Source organism: Candoia aspera, chromosome 15, assembly GCF_035149785.1.
Source record: "Candoia aspera isolate rCanAsp1 chromosome 15, rCanAsp1.hap2, whole genome shotgun sequence".
NCBI lineage: Eukaryota > Metazoa > Chordata > Lepidosauria > Squamata > Boidae > Candoia > Candoia aspera.
This window is the reverse complement of record NC_086167.1, coordinates 8,170,278-8,184,332: the sequence shown is the minus strand read 5'-3', so window position 1 is coordinate 8,184,332 and position 14,055 is coordinate 8,170,278. Positions and strand designations below refer to the sequence as shown.

The 14,055-nt window shown below is 40.1% G+C and overlaps 1 protein-coding gene across 2 annotated transcripts in view; it reads left to right on the top strand.

Annotated features, from left to right (window-relative positions):
* Window positions 1-14,055, top strand: part of MED13L (mediator complex subunit 13L) — a 156,539-nt gene that overhangs the window by 21,007 nt on the left and 121,477 nt on the right. The window lies entirely within an intron of this gene.

Below are 14,055 nucleotides of genomic sequence, written 5' to 3'. Positions count from 1 at the left end.
TCTGCTACCTTGAAAACTCATGAAATATTATTCCATCGCACAGATTCAACCCAGGGATGGAGAATATGTGTGCAAAGGGGCACAGAGGCACCACTGTGGCCCCTTTGCACCATTCCTGGCCCTCAATAAATCCAGACAGTAAGAAAGACAGATGTGGAGAGGTGGCATTGCATAAAGCAAAGCATCAGCCTTCAGCATTAGGTTTTGTTTTTGAATGTGTCTTCCGTTTTTCTGAAGGTAAAAGGCTAGCTACAGGTCAGTGCGTTTTTGGAGGTGTGTGTGTTGTTCAGATCAAACCTTAGCACTATAAATGTTTATTTATTTATTTTTCAAATTTTTACCACCGTCAATCTCCCCCAGGAAGAGGGACTCTGGGCGGTTTACAATAAAACTAACATTAAAACCACGAGCATACAAAAATACAAATACGAATTACCAAATATAAACAGAAGATAAAAATAAATATAAAATCCTAGTGGCGATAAGATCTAATTCAGTGAGGAGAGCTCTAAGGTGCCAGCCACCCCCAGGAAAAACTACTCCCCTTCCCACCCCAGGCGAGGCGGCAGAGCCAAGTCTTCAGGTTCTTCCAGAAGGCCAGGAGCGAAGGGGCCTGCTTCACCTCTGGGGGCAGAATGTTCCAGAGGGTGGGAGCCACTGCAGAGAAGGCCTACTTCCTGGACGCTGCCAAACGAAATTCTTTTACCAACGGGGACCGTAGCATGCCCTCTCTGCATGATCGGGTTGGATGGGTCGATGTCATGGGGAAGAGGCGGTCCCTCAGGTAACCTGGTCCCACACCATGTACGGCTTTAAAGGTGACCAATACCTTGAATTGGACCCAGAAGCAAACTGGCACCCAGTGCGGCTCGTGCAGCACTGGTGTTACGTGTGCCCTTCTAGGGGCACCAAAAACAGCCCACGCAGCTGCATTCTGGACCAGCTGAAGCTTCTGGATACTCTTCAAGGGTAACGCCACATAGAGCTCATTGCAATAGTTGATATGGGAGATGTTAATGTTAAATGTTAATCTTGTTCACCATTACCTTGTGTTATGAGCTGTCTTCCCATTGTACTAAGGAGCTCAGTTTGCTAGCTAAGGCTATAAGAGAGCCAGTTTGGTCTAGTGGTTAAGGTGCTGGCCTAGAAACCAGGAGTCTGTGAGTTCTAGTCCCTCCTTAGGCATGAAAGCTGGCTGGGTGACCTTGGGCCAGTCACTCTTTCTCAGCCCAACTCACCTCCCAGGGCTGCTGTTGTGGGGAAAATAGGAGGAGGAAGGAGTATTAGGAATGTTCCCCGCCTTGAGTTATTTATTAAAAAAAAATAAGGCGGGATAAAAATTAAATAAATAAATAAAATTGCATCCAAAACATTTCTGAAGGGGAGATCCAGTCTTGAAGTATGTTGGGCTTATACCAGATTTTGTAAGACACTAGGTGATGGAAGTTTGGGCCTGGATGGATGCACCCTTCTGTTAAGCTTCGCAGATTTTGATAGCTGGGTAACGGTTTCTGCCGTTTCTTCAAATAAGATACCAATGCCCCTGTTGGTTCTGTAGGTTTTTGAATGGTCTGTGGAGACACAAAACCTGTTTATGAACTCAAGCAAGGCTTCCATCGAACATCTTCACAGCACCTAGCTAAAGAAGGTTCTAAACCTTGCTCTGAACAGATGCAGAATTTCTGTCCTAGAAGCCAAACACAACAATGGAGGCTTTCTAGTTGTGTCACCCCAGTTAAAGAACTCTCTTTGCAGCTTTTCAAGAGTGCCCCCTTCTTTCAATATCAGATGAAAACTCTTATTATAAAAGTAATGCCGCATTTGTATAATCCTGGCTTATAGTGACCTTTTTTGTTTGGCTTTTTGAAATTATTGGTGATTATAGTTTTTGATTGCCTTTTGTAAAGCTGCTTTGTTTGCTGATGAGCAGGATAAAAATACATATTTGATAAAATAAATTAAAACAAGTGAGCAGTTTAATCTGCAATGTGAATGGCCTGGGTAGACCATCTGTGGCCTTCCAGATGTTGAAATACAGCTCTCCATCTCCCTCCTCACTGGAAATTCTGCTGACTGGATTATAGTTCATACATAATGAGTAACAAGTTCCTCTCTTCCCCCTTGGTGCTTGGTCCAACAGTGAAAAAGTAGTGACTCTCAAATCCTACTAAGGTTGGCATTGCATGCCGTCATGCACAATGCTTTTCACTGTGTATAGGTTGCAGTTATAGAAGCCAAACCCTTGTGTCTGTTTTTCTTGAACTCCTCTCTGTGACATTCCCATGTTGTCATCTTTTGGTCTTTATAAAATGAATGTCTTCATGAATACCAGATTGTTTTCTTGGCAAAGAACCTGGGAAATCTCTGAATAGGGATGATTTCCATGTGCCTCTTGGCCTATTTGATGCAGGTAGCAATGCATTCATTTATAATGAAAAGGATGGCTCTGAAGTGCTGCATCAAGAGTTCCACGGATGTTAATTTTTTATGAGGCACCTGTTTCGAGTGGCAGCACGGGCGTCATTCCTATTTACCCAGCTAAGCTTTTATAATATGTTTTTCTCTTTATGTGATGTAGCCTATTTATTTTTCAACTGCAGTTAGGGGCTTAAGAGTGAATACTTATTGGAAGGAAGGAAACCTTATTGGAAGGGAAATACAGCTTACTATTTTGCCTCCCTGCTATAAAGCGGTGTCTCTGGCTTCTGTGTGATGCATTAAGCAACCGCGTTGTGGTAACGTGCTGCTCGCTGACATTAATTGTAAATTGGAAAGCACGCAATACCTGGGAGCTGAATTTGTCATTTTGTGTCTGTATGAATATTTCTGCATGACATTTATTGGAATGTAATGCATTTTGAAGAAATAATTACAACACTTGTTGGTAGAAATGTATATAAGGTAACAAGCACTGCCCTGCTAAAGATGACTTCTGAGAAAAAGAAGTTTACAGAAAGAGATTTAATACTGGGAAGATTTGTTTTTTTGAAAGGGAGGGGAAGTAGGCGTCAGTAGAAAGAAAGTTGACTTCTTATTAAGCTTTCTGGTATAAATATCGAACACACTCACAGTCCAGTTCTTCGTTCTTTGCTTTTGAACCAAAGATACAAGGAAAGCCCTCTAGTCTAGGAGATATCAAACTAAAGGCAACTTTCCTGGGGAAGACCAACTTTGCTCAGTGCAGGGTCCTTTCATGTGGCAGTCCTTGAAAATCTCTCCCCCCAAGTGGCTTGTGTCCAGATCTTTGCATGATAGAAGAACGGTAGGTTGACCCAAACAAATACTGATTCTGTGTAGATTTTTCAGGTTATATTTACTTTTCCCAATTGTTCAGTGCATTTTAATTTAAATTTTTGATTGTGGGGGGCAGTTTACTTAAAAGTACTTCAGATGGTTTGAACGTTTATAATCAAGCACATACCAAGTTTATGTTAGAAGTTCTTTTTATTGGACCGTTTTTGTATGTATTAAACTATGACCGCACCATTGTAGCATATGCTTCCATTTACTGTTAAAATTTTATGGGGAAAATGAAGATTCTTATGGTTACCATTATTAATTAATAATCCATTTTATATTGCTTCTGGTGCTGTTATATATACATCTCAGGAACAGGAGGTACTTAATGACTTGGAATGCTATTGAAAATAAGGGTATAAATCCCTAAGAAAACAAATCACATTGTATTGTACTATCAGTGTGTATTGAACGTGGTGGAGTACAAGAAGGAGGACCTTGCTCCAAGGAGTTTACAACCTAAAATTTGATACAGGGTGTAGTAGAGGGAGTTTAGGGTGAGTCTAGAGGCAGAGGCAAACAACAGAAGAATATACAGTTGTTGTTGTTTCTTTTTACATCTGATTTTACTTACTTGCAAACTGTTTTATGAAGAGAATGAATGCTGCTGAGCATAATCCCTTTTACTACTCATGTGGCTAAATATAAGCTAGGCACGCATATAACATAGTTTTATGTAGCTATCGTACAATTAAATTAGCAAACTTTCACTAGCTGCTTGCTTGTACCTTCAGTCATCTATCTAGATAGTTAACATCTGTATCTTTCCTTGACACAAAAAGCAATATAAAGCTGTCTTTAGATTATTATAATATATTTAGATTATTATAATAGAACTCTAGCTTATGAGTGCTAATAGGGAGCTCTGTATTTATAGGTTGAAGCAGGCTTGCTTTCAGCTCTGGTTGTTACTGTGTGAAAACATAAATATTGATTACTGGTTACGTTGGGTGTGTTGAGTTCATATCTGTATTGTGAAAATATATTCTGAAGTGTTTTCCATTATCGCCAGATTTCTGTGAGTGGGTTTATTTTCACTGAGAAGGAACATGGCTCTCTAGATATATGAACCTTTGATAATGACTTCACAGGCTGAAAATTTCAGAGTATTTATGTTGTGATCGGTTCAGTTTTATTGTTGATATCCCAAAATGTTGTTCATGCACTAACAATACTTCTGCATATCAATTATATTTTGGTCTCCTTATACTCTGACATCTGGCTGACATCTTAGAAGCAGAATAAGCTACTATTTGGCAAAAACTAAAGCCTTTGTGTAGTGTGTGGGGCACTTCCTGGATATCTTATTTCTTTGCCATCTGTAGCAGAGTTCCTGTATATTCTGTGTATTTATATTTAACTTCCTTCCTTCCTCAGGAAATGAGAACATAGAATTCAGAAAGATTTTTTTTTAAACGTTTGGGCACTTTTTGCAGCTGATCAAGAGACACTTAATATTTAAAATGCACCATAGGGTGATTTAATTTAATTTCATTTTTTTTTTTAAATGGTAAATTTAGACAATATGTTGATGTATTTGGGCAGTTGTGAGACAGGAAATGGAATTATCTAGTCTTTTGGGGGCCCGTTTCAAACCATACTTCTGTAACTGTCACTTCTGTTGATCAAAATAGATTAGCCTTAATCAAGGCAATTTAAATCAGAAAGAACAAGTGCTGATTTACATAAAGTGCCCTAACTTCCTAACTGATATCTTTCCTGATCAGGCATGCCTTCTTGCATGGTTGTTATAACAATTAAATATGAATTTATGAAGGCACTTTATTGCATACATTTTCCTTGTGACATTTTCATTGGTCACAGCCAAATGGCAGTGTTACCTAACTCTGCATTTGGATTTGTACTGCCAGATCATTTTATTATTCTTACAGAGGGCTGCACTCCAGGACCTTAGGCAAGGCTTTGTCCACTCCTGCTCCATGCAATCTTTTAAAACTGGAAATGGCGGGATTGAACTTGAGAGCTTTGAACTGCGCCAAAAGTCTTGCTGGCAAGGAAGCAGGCCTGGAGTATAATTTCAAACCTCTGGGGTGTGCAACTCACAAGTCTTTTGCTTGACAGATTATTCCCTTAGGAGAATAACTGTGGAACTGAAGATTTCTGCTGGCCACTGATCATAGGCTCAAGAAGCTAAGCAAATTCCCTGACTTCCCTTCATCTTTCCAGACCCTGGTTATTATCTTGTGCCTTTGCATCCTGAATGGCTGGTTCTTCCCCTTTCCATCAGGTTCAGTATTGAAAATAAGGGTGTAAATCCCTTAGAAAATAAATCACATTGCGATTCGTGGAGTTATAAAATGCGCTTTTGGTTTTTTTTAATCCTATATTGAGGCTTGAAGAAAAGAACCTGTAGGGAATGCTCCTTTGTGCTGTTTTCTTCTGCATTTCTTTGGTGACTCTACTGTAGAGGACCAGGGAAGTGTGCTGAAGGGGTAGAATGCATTGTCATGTTTTTTCCCATGCAGGGAAAAGTGCTGATGTATTTCATTGAGAAAACAAAAATTGTAAAAAGAAAACAAAGTGTACATTCTATGGTAATTACTTAAATGATACTTGTATTTTTGAGATGAGGGTTTTTTGGGGGGGTAGTTTCTAATTATATACTTCAGAGAACAACAAACCTTTGTCAGATTCAGCAACAAATAAACATGAATTATGGGGAATTGTTTCAATATCGTAGCTTCAATCTTGAGATCTAAATGCTTGAAAGGAATTGAGAGAACTATTAAATGTGGTTGGAATTAGTTGGAGGGTTGAGACTCAGCTGAAGTCCAACTTCTGAAAGTAAATAAAATCAATGCTTTACCACAGGCAAGTTACTGAACCATGTAATTAGTTTTTTTTCCATGAAAATAAGACATTATACCAAGGGAGCAGCAGAGCAGTATTTATTCTAGTTATGTGAAAATTAAACAATCATTAAAAGAGTGTTTTTTTAAATTGCCTGAGGGGGAACTCTAATCAGGAGGTTGTCCCTCCCCCTGCTTTTTTTTTTTTCTTTTTGCTATTTATTGTGGAGATTAGAGCAATATCTTCTATAGGTAGATGTGTTTTGATTTTTTTCTGGTAAAATGAAGTTGCATGACTGTAAAAGAAATCTGTGTTAGCTTCTGTTACGGGATTCATTGTTAATGTCTGTCTGGTGAACAGGGATTTTATACAAATTTGCAAAGGATAGCCATGTGCAGACAAAGAATGTTACAAGACCTTAAATTTATTAGCCTTGTAAGGTGACACAAGGCACGTTGTTTATCCTTTTTAAAAGCACATCTAGCTAATCTTACAAATAGATGAGCTGTTAACTTGGAATGTGCACTTTCCTGTTACAACCAATAATTATTACTCTTGGACAGATTTGTCCAAGAGTCAAGTCTCCAGGAAACAACTTGTCATAAGTCTCGAATGTGGTGTTATGCATGGTCTTTTCCACACTGTGCAACTGTGAAATGTTAATGTTTTTGTCCCTGAGCAGTGGTAATATTATTTCTGTCTTGGGAATTTTGCCATAGATTCTTATTTCTTTGGGCATCAGAGATCAGAGCATAACTCTTTTTTACACGAATGATAATCAGTCCAGTTTTGATATGTATTCTCTTTTTGTTTGTTTTTAATTTGTCTGTATGCCACCCAGAACTGCTGTGAGTTGGGCGGCCGTACAAGTTGAATGAATGAATGAATGAATGAATGAATGAATGAATGAATGAAGGCTTGCGCAGTGCAGGATGGGTTACATTGACCTGCTGTCTGTGTAATTCGGATCATGACATTGAAAAGCAGTCTGCAATCATGCAGAATGCAAAGACTTTTCCAGAGGGAAAGCTTTTGAAATTTTAAAATGGGCCAATTAAAAAGCAGTCCAGACCAGTTTAGGGAGCTATTTCAAGCAAAATTTTAGTATGCGCGGTAGAATCACGGGTAAATTTGTTCTTGAAATGAGGCAATCTGTTTCTGTGATCACACCCTGTGACAATTTTTAGGAGAAATATTTGTTTGTAGAAGGCTGTCATGTTGTATGACAGCCTTTTAATTCCATGAAATATTTCTCCAGGCTACTTCCCAATTTACTATTTCAGATTGGAAAGCTTTACATACTGTTTGTCTGCTTTTGAAGAAATTATTGCTTTTGAAGAATTAACCTAATTATGCTTGTATATATGTGAAGGGGGGGGGGATATTTTTGCTGAGTAAGCAAAGGTAAACCCTCTTCTGAAACTATTGATTTGATGGGGCACTCCTATAACACAGACTTGTAAACTTGGAAAGTTGTTTTACCCAACTTTTTTTGATGGACTATATGGACTATCCAGAATAGGTAACATATGCATATATTCATGATAGATGCATTTTGAAATGCATTTTGTGCCAGAATAAACTTCATTAAGAAACGAAAAAGAGAAGGAGGTAGTCAAGTATGAAGGTAGTCAAGTATGGAGTTTATATAACTGAACCATAAAGGAATATGTTTGACTTGGCTTAGTGATTTAAATGAATCCAGGTACTGTGGTTTGTAAACCTTGACGTAACAGTTTAGCACTCTAAACAAACTCAGCCACTTGTGGCTTATTTAATAAAGTATTACTAAACCAGCCGTATGTTGAATTCAGCCACAGAGAGGCCAGGTTATGCTGGCCATGTATTGTCCTTCCACTTTCTCTCTAAGCTTACAGATAGTGCAGCTTGACTTTGACCTTGACTCTTACACAACTATATGCCAAACAAATAGTTTTCAGTTCAAGATACTGATCTGCCACAGAACGTTTCTTTATTTGTATGGTTTACTTCTTGTTTTTGTTGGCAGATTGCTAGGAAACCATTTGGCCCAGGAGAGATCAGAAAAGTCACACACCAGGCATTTCTATAAAAATAATTTTATTTACAGAAAACAAACATATTTACAGGCTCTCAGTGAGAGCTGCTTAACTCTCTACATGCCTACACAGAAGGGAAACTGAAACTAAAACAAGTTCAGGCAAGTTCTTCTCCCCACGTGCAAAAATTAACATCCGAAAAGAGGACAATTAAATTCACCCTCTTCACTGGCCAAAATGATTAGTTACCATAGTAACCTTAATCTGTAGTAGAAAACATATTAACAGTTTTTTCATTTTTTCCGTATGTTTGCATTAAAAACATGTATGTTTTTATCTGTATCAACAGGCTAAGAGGTATATTATTACTTTCTGTATAAGGCATTTCTTTAGTAGCATGTTTTCAGTTAAATTTGCTTTGTTTTATTGTCTGTTCATTTAACTTATTTGTGTATCCACTCATTATTAAGAAACTTGTTGGATTTCAAAGTGTAACTTGAGAGTGAACATGGAAACCAATGCCACTTAATAAAACCCAAGATTCTTAATATAATTGAAGTGTATTAGGTTAGTTCATGATTACATAATTTCCCATGCTGAGCTCTTCCTAATCTGTTTTCATGTGAGTAATTAATTGCAAAGCAATCTTCTTTTTACGAAGTAATTGAGGGAGGGGTATCTGTATCCCCCAAAGTCCAGTAAATTGAACAGCATATCATCATAGCATATTTCACGTTACTTCTGTCACTACACAAATGATGTAAATTACAGTGAATTTGGTCAGCTGCATGCTAAGTCCTTTGTTTCAAATTCTGGAAGACCAAGGTTTCACTCTGTCTCCACAGTACCTTAGAGCAAACCACTCTAGCTTGCTTTAAAAACTGCACAGAGCAGAAAATTTGTACGGTTTAACCACATAAACCAACATGACTTGGCTTTTCAGTTGTAATTCTTTTATGTGTAGAATGCAAATACATTTTAATGTTTTCCCAAAATCACTGTATATATTAAATAAACTGTTAGAGAAAATGGAAGACGTGTTTTAGCTTTGTAAAAAGGTGATCAAAGATTTCTCCTGGGAATATATGGGTAGAGAATTAGAACTTTTTAAGGGTTGAGTTTATAATAGAAGATCATTCATATACATATACACACTGTGTCTGTGTGTGTGTATGCATGTATATGTATCTGTGTGCCATGTTAATATAAATATGCCAAAGAACTATGTAAAGTATTACAAGAGGTCTTGCAATATTTTAGGTCTTGACACCTAATGACGTCTTTTTCTTGGAAGGACCAGAGTCCCAAGTACTGTATTCTGAAAACTTTCTGCAGTTTTCGTTGTGATTTGTTGTTGGACCTATGGGGAATGCTGCTTGGCAGTCACAAGGCAAGAATTTCCACAGAACTAGCTGTATGGGCTGTTCAGAATTACCAGAGAGTTTTGATGTGTTGCATATTTAGAAAACCCCCCCCCCCACAGATTTACTACTGAACTTAAAAAATTATGTTAGGAATTTAGTATCAGTTTCATTTGTAATTAAATATGATTCTTTTAAATACATTGTTTTTGCATTATGTAAGAAAAACTGTTATTTCATTTAATCACTATATATACCATCTCCTGTGTCATACACATTGTGTAATTAAAATAAAAATAGCATCAGTCATAGTAATAGAAACATATCAACATGATTTAATGCTTTTAAATATCTAAAGGGGAAATCACCAAAAATTGCCCATTGTAGGTCTCAGTTAAATACCACAGACATTAGGAAAGGGAGATGGGTCTTCAATAGATACCCAAAACAACAGAATGTTGATGCTTTCTCTGTGCAAGACGGGAGCACATTCCATACAATATGCATAGGTCTCCCTCTACCAGGTAACATTTTGTGATTTATATGCTGTTAGCAAGACTTCCTCATATACTTTTGCCATCAAGACTAACTTAGTGGCCCTTAGCTGCTAATAATTTTAAAGGTGTTTTTGGAATAGCCAGAAAAGATTGGAGATCTTGTCGGCATTCTGACATACGACTGGATTATATAGCTGGGCTGGTGGAAGTTGTCTAGGATATATACTGGAAGAAATAAAGATTAGTCCTGGGGACACTTCAGAATCCACGCTACAGCAGCTCAAGATGTCAAGGACTGTCGTCACGGACACGGACTTTTCTGGTTTATTATGGGTAGTCCTGGAGTTATGACCATTCGTTCAGCGACCGTTCAGAGTTTTGGGGGCACTGAACGAATGGTAGTTATGCACAGTCCCTGAAGTTATGGCCATTGTGGCACACACACCCCCCCCGGTCACAAGATCAAAATTTGGGTGCTTGGCAGCTTGCCCGGACTTAGGATCACAGGGTTGCTTCAACTCCCCCCTGCCTGCCTATCTCTCCTCCCATCTCCGCCCCTGCCACCCTGCGCTCTCTGTCGCTGCCACCCCTGCTGGCCTTGCCACCCTATGCTTGCTGGCCTGGCTGCCCCCAGCTGACCTTCGCCATTGTCGTCTTGCTGCTGCTGACAAGGTGTGCCCTGCCTGGCCCTTCGCAAGGCAGCTGCCGGCCGCATGAGGCCTTCTTCCCAAGGCCGTGCTTGGCCCGTGTCCAAATTGTGCACGTGATTTGGACAAGAGGCGGGCGTGGCCTTGGAAAGAAGGCCTGGTAAAGCGAGATGGGGGCAGAGTTGGTGGGGGGAGATAGGCAGGTGGGGGGAATTGAAGAGGAGGCAGTCCCTTGCCTTGCCAAGGCTCAGGTCAGGGAGGGACCAAGCTGGGAGTGGCTTGGATTGGGGTGGGTCCTTGGCTAATAACTGGTGGGATTCTGTTAACAATGGCAACCAGGACTGCCGGGATTGCTGTTGCTAATTGGTGTGGTCACGTGACATCACGCTTTATGACCGCATCTCTTAGCAATGGAAATTCTGATTGCAATTGCCATTGTAATTTGAGGACTACCCTTAGTGGCTCAGCATATTTGATTGGTGTTACTGCTCACTGCTCCCTCTTCTGGATTTCTCATCCCGAGAAAGACGGGCCAATGCCAATAATATCTTGTTACCCTTATGCAAAGATGAGTACTACTTTTTGCACATTGTTCTGGGAGCTTTTCCTAAAAAATGGACGTGCAAGCATTTTACTAAAACTGTATTGAAATGGGTAGTAGGTGGGACATTTTCTCTTTATTTATGGACTTGTCCTCTGAAATCCATATTTGCATAAGTGTTCGTAGTTTCTGTGATTCATTGTGATGGAAATGGCCACTTCAGACACTGGTTCCGTTCCATTGTTCAGTGCAGGAATCCTAATTAAAACGTTATCAGTAAATGGCTGTCCAGTGCCCAGCCTTCTCTTGACCGCAGAGAGTGAAGGGGAGGGCTTCCCGTCCCTTAGCAGCTGCTCCACGGTGGTAGGACTACTTTTATAATTGTGAAATTCTTCTTAACATGAACTTGTAATTAGCCTTTCTCTAACATAATTGCCATCTTTTTACCTTCTGCTCCCTGAGATGATAGGGAACAGGTCTTGATGTTCTTCTTGTCAGTGACACCTGCTCAGGTTCAGCCAGACCATCAGCAGATTCTTTCAGTCTCCTAGGATGCCATCATTCTCTCCCTAGAGCTTTGAATGTATTCAAACTTAATAGGTACTCCCTGACTATATTTCTGTTACGTGTAAGAAATGGTGCTCTTTCAACCAGCTTTTCAGAAAGTCCCAGCGGAATGCATATCCTGTTCTCGAGGAAGACTAAACAGAATTGGAGTTGAGTAGTTCTGCTTATCTGTTAGTATGGGATTGTATTTATTTATTTATTTTCTATCCCGCCTTTATTATTATTATAAATAACTCAAGGCTGCGAACATACCAAATTCTCCTTCCTCCTCCTGTTTTCCCCATAACAACCACCCTGTGAGGTGAGCTGGGCTGAGAGAGAGGGACTTGCCCAAGGTCACCCAGCCGGCTTTCCTGCCTAAAGCGGGACTAGAACTCACAGCCTTCTGGTTTCTAGCTCGTTGTCTTTAAGCACTAGACCAAACTGACTCGGCTGTATTATCTGTTCTGAGAGACAGTTTGATGTAGTGGTTAAGGCACCAGGCCAGAAATCGGGAGACTAAAAGTTCTAGTCCTGCCTTAGGCATGAAGCCAGCTGGGTGACCTTGGGCCAGTCACTTTCTCTCAGCCCTGGGAAGGAGGCAATGGCAAATCACTTCTGAAAAACCTTGCCAAGAAAACGGCAGGGACTTGTCCAGGCAGTCTCCAAAAACTGGACACGATTGAATGGATTAAAAAAAAAATCTGTCTAGGATTGGATTGCATGGCTAGGCAGTCTGTTCTAGTATTGGATCTAGTATGGCTAGGCAGAAGCCGAACTTCAACTTTCAGGGATCCCAGGTTATTTTTCAGGCTGAGTTGATCAAGGCTGGTGTTTTCACCTCTCTCGTTCCCCTCCTCACCTCAGCAACTCCCCATCTGGCATATTTTACCTGCTCATCCACCCCAAGCTTCCTGGGGTTTCCCGTCCTGTCTCTCCTCAACCGACACCATCAATACCTCAAATCTGTGCATCTCACTGGCGTACCCCCCCCCACCTGCCCCTTCCCAGCGCCTTCTCTTCTCATAGCTGCCGCTGAGCTTTTTCCCACTTCTGCCTGGAACAACTGTTCTGATGTGTATCTGGACCAAAAGGGCCTGTTTTGGTTCTGTATCTAGACCCGATACAAACGCTTAAGTGTAGGCACAAGCCACCCCGAAACAGCTTTTTCATGCATGGGACAGTTTGTACACAAACCATTTTGTGGCGGGGTCCAGGAGGCGGGCCTTCTCTGCAGTGGCGCCCGCCCTGTGGAACATTCTACCCCCCGAAGTGAGGCAGGCCCCTTCCGACCTTCTGGAGGGGCTTGAAGACCTGGTTTTGCCGCCTCGCCTGGGATGGGAAGGGCAATAGCTCTTCCTGGGGGTGGCTGGTGATGTAGAGTTCTCCCTACCAAATGGAAATCTTCCCACTTGGATTCTATATTTATATTTTTATTATTTTAATATTGGTGATTTTATGATGTTAGGTTTTAAGGTGAATTTTATTGTAAACAGCCCAGAGTCCCCCTTTTAGGGGGAGATGGGCGGTGATAGAAATGTGAATAATAAATAAATAAATTTTGCATATCCTTATACAGTTATCCTTTTGACATTTTCTCTGAACAGTTGGTAACTGCTTCTTTCCCCCCTAATCTACACGAGCGTGTTTGAAGAAGACTTTTTTGTTCTTGGCATCCTTTGCTAATTTCAGGTCAGTCTGAGTTTTAGCTATCCCAGTCCTCTGTCTAAAATTTGAGAGAACTGTATCTTCTTTCGTAATCTTTCCCTTTTTCTTTCTCGTCTGTGTGTGTTTTTAATCAGATTTTCTCTACTTTGACCCTTTACATCCTCTTCCCCCTTCCCCCTCTTCTTTGGAATGTTTATTTTGTAATTGTACTTTTAGCTTATCCTTTTCCAAATACATTCCCTGTCTTGGGCTGTTATTCCCACAGAGTCCTGCTGTGGAATCCTACTTATCATTGCTCTGTGTTTATTAAAATCCACTATTTGGGGGCCCAAGGTGTACATTGAAGTATGTTCAGCTTTAGATCATGGTCACTTCCTCCTAAGTTCCAACTACTTTCACTTCCAATTGTTTCTTTTTAGTTAGGATCAAGTTAAATTAAGAATAGCTGATTTCACTGGGGCTTCTTCCAGCCTTTAAAGGAGGACATTGTTAGTAAGATCAGGAATTTCCTGCAAGGGTCATGTTTGGCAGAATTTGTTTCTCAATAAATACTGAGGTAGTTAATGTAATTTTAAAAACTCTGCCAAATCTGCTAAAATAAACAAATCTCAAACTCTTACGGAAATAGCTACAGAGGGGTTTGGACACCCACCTAAAGATAGTTCATTC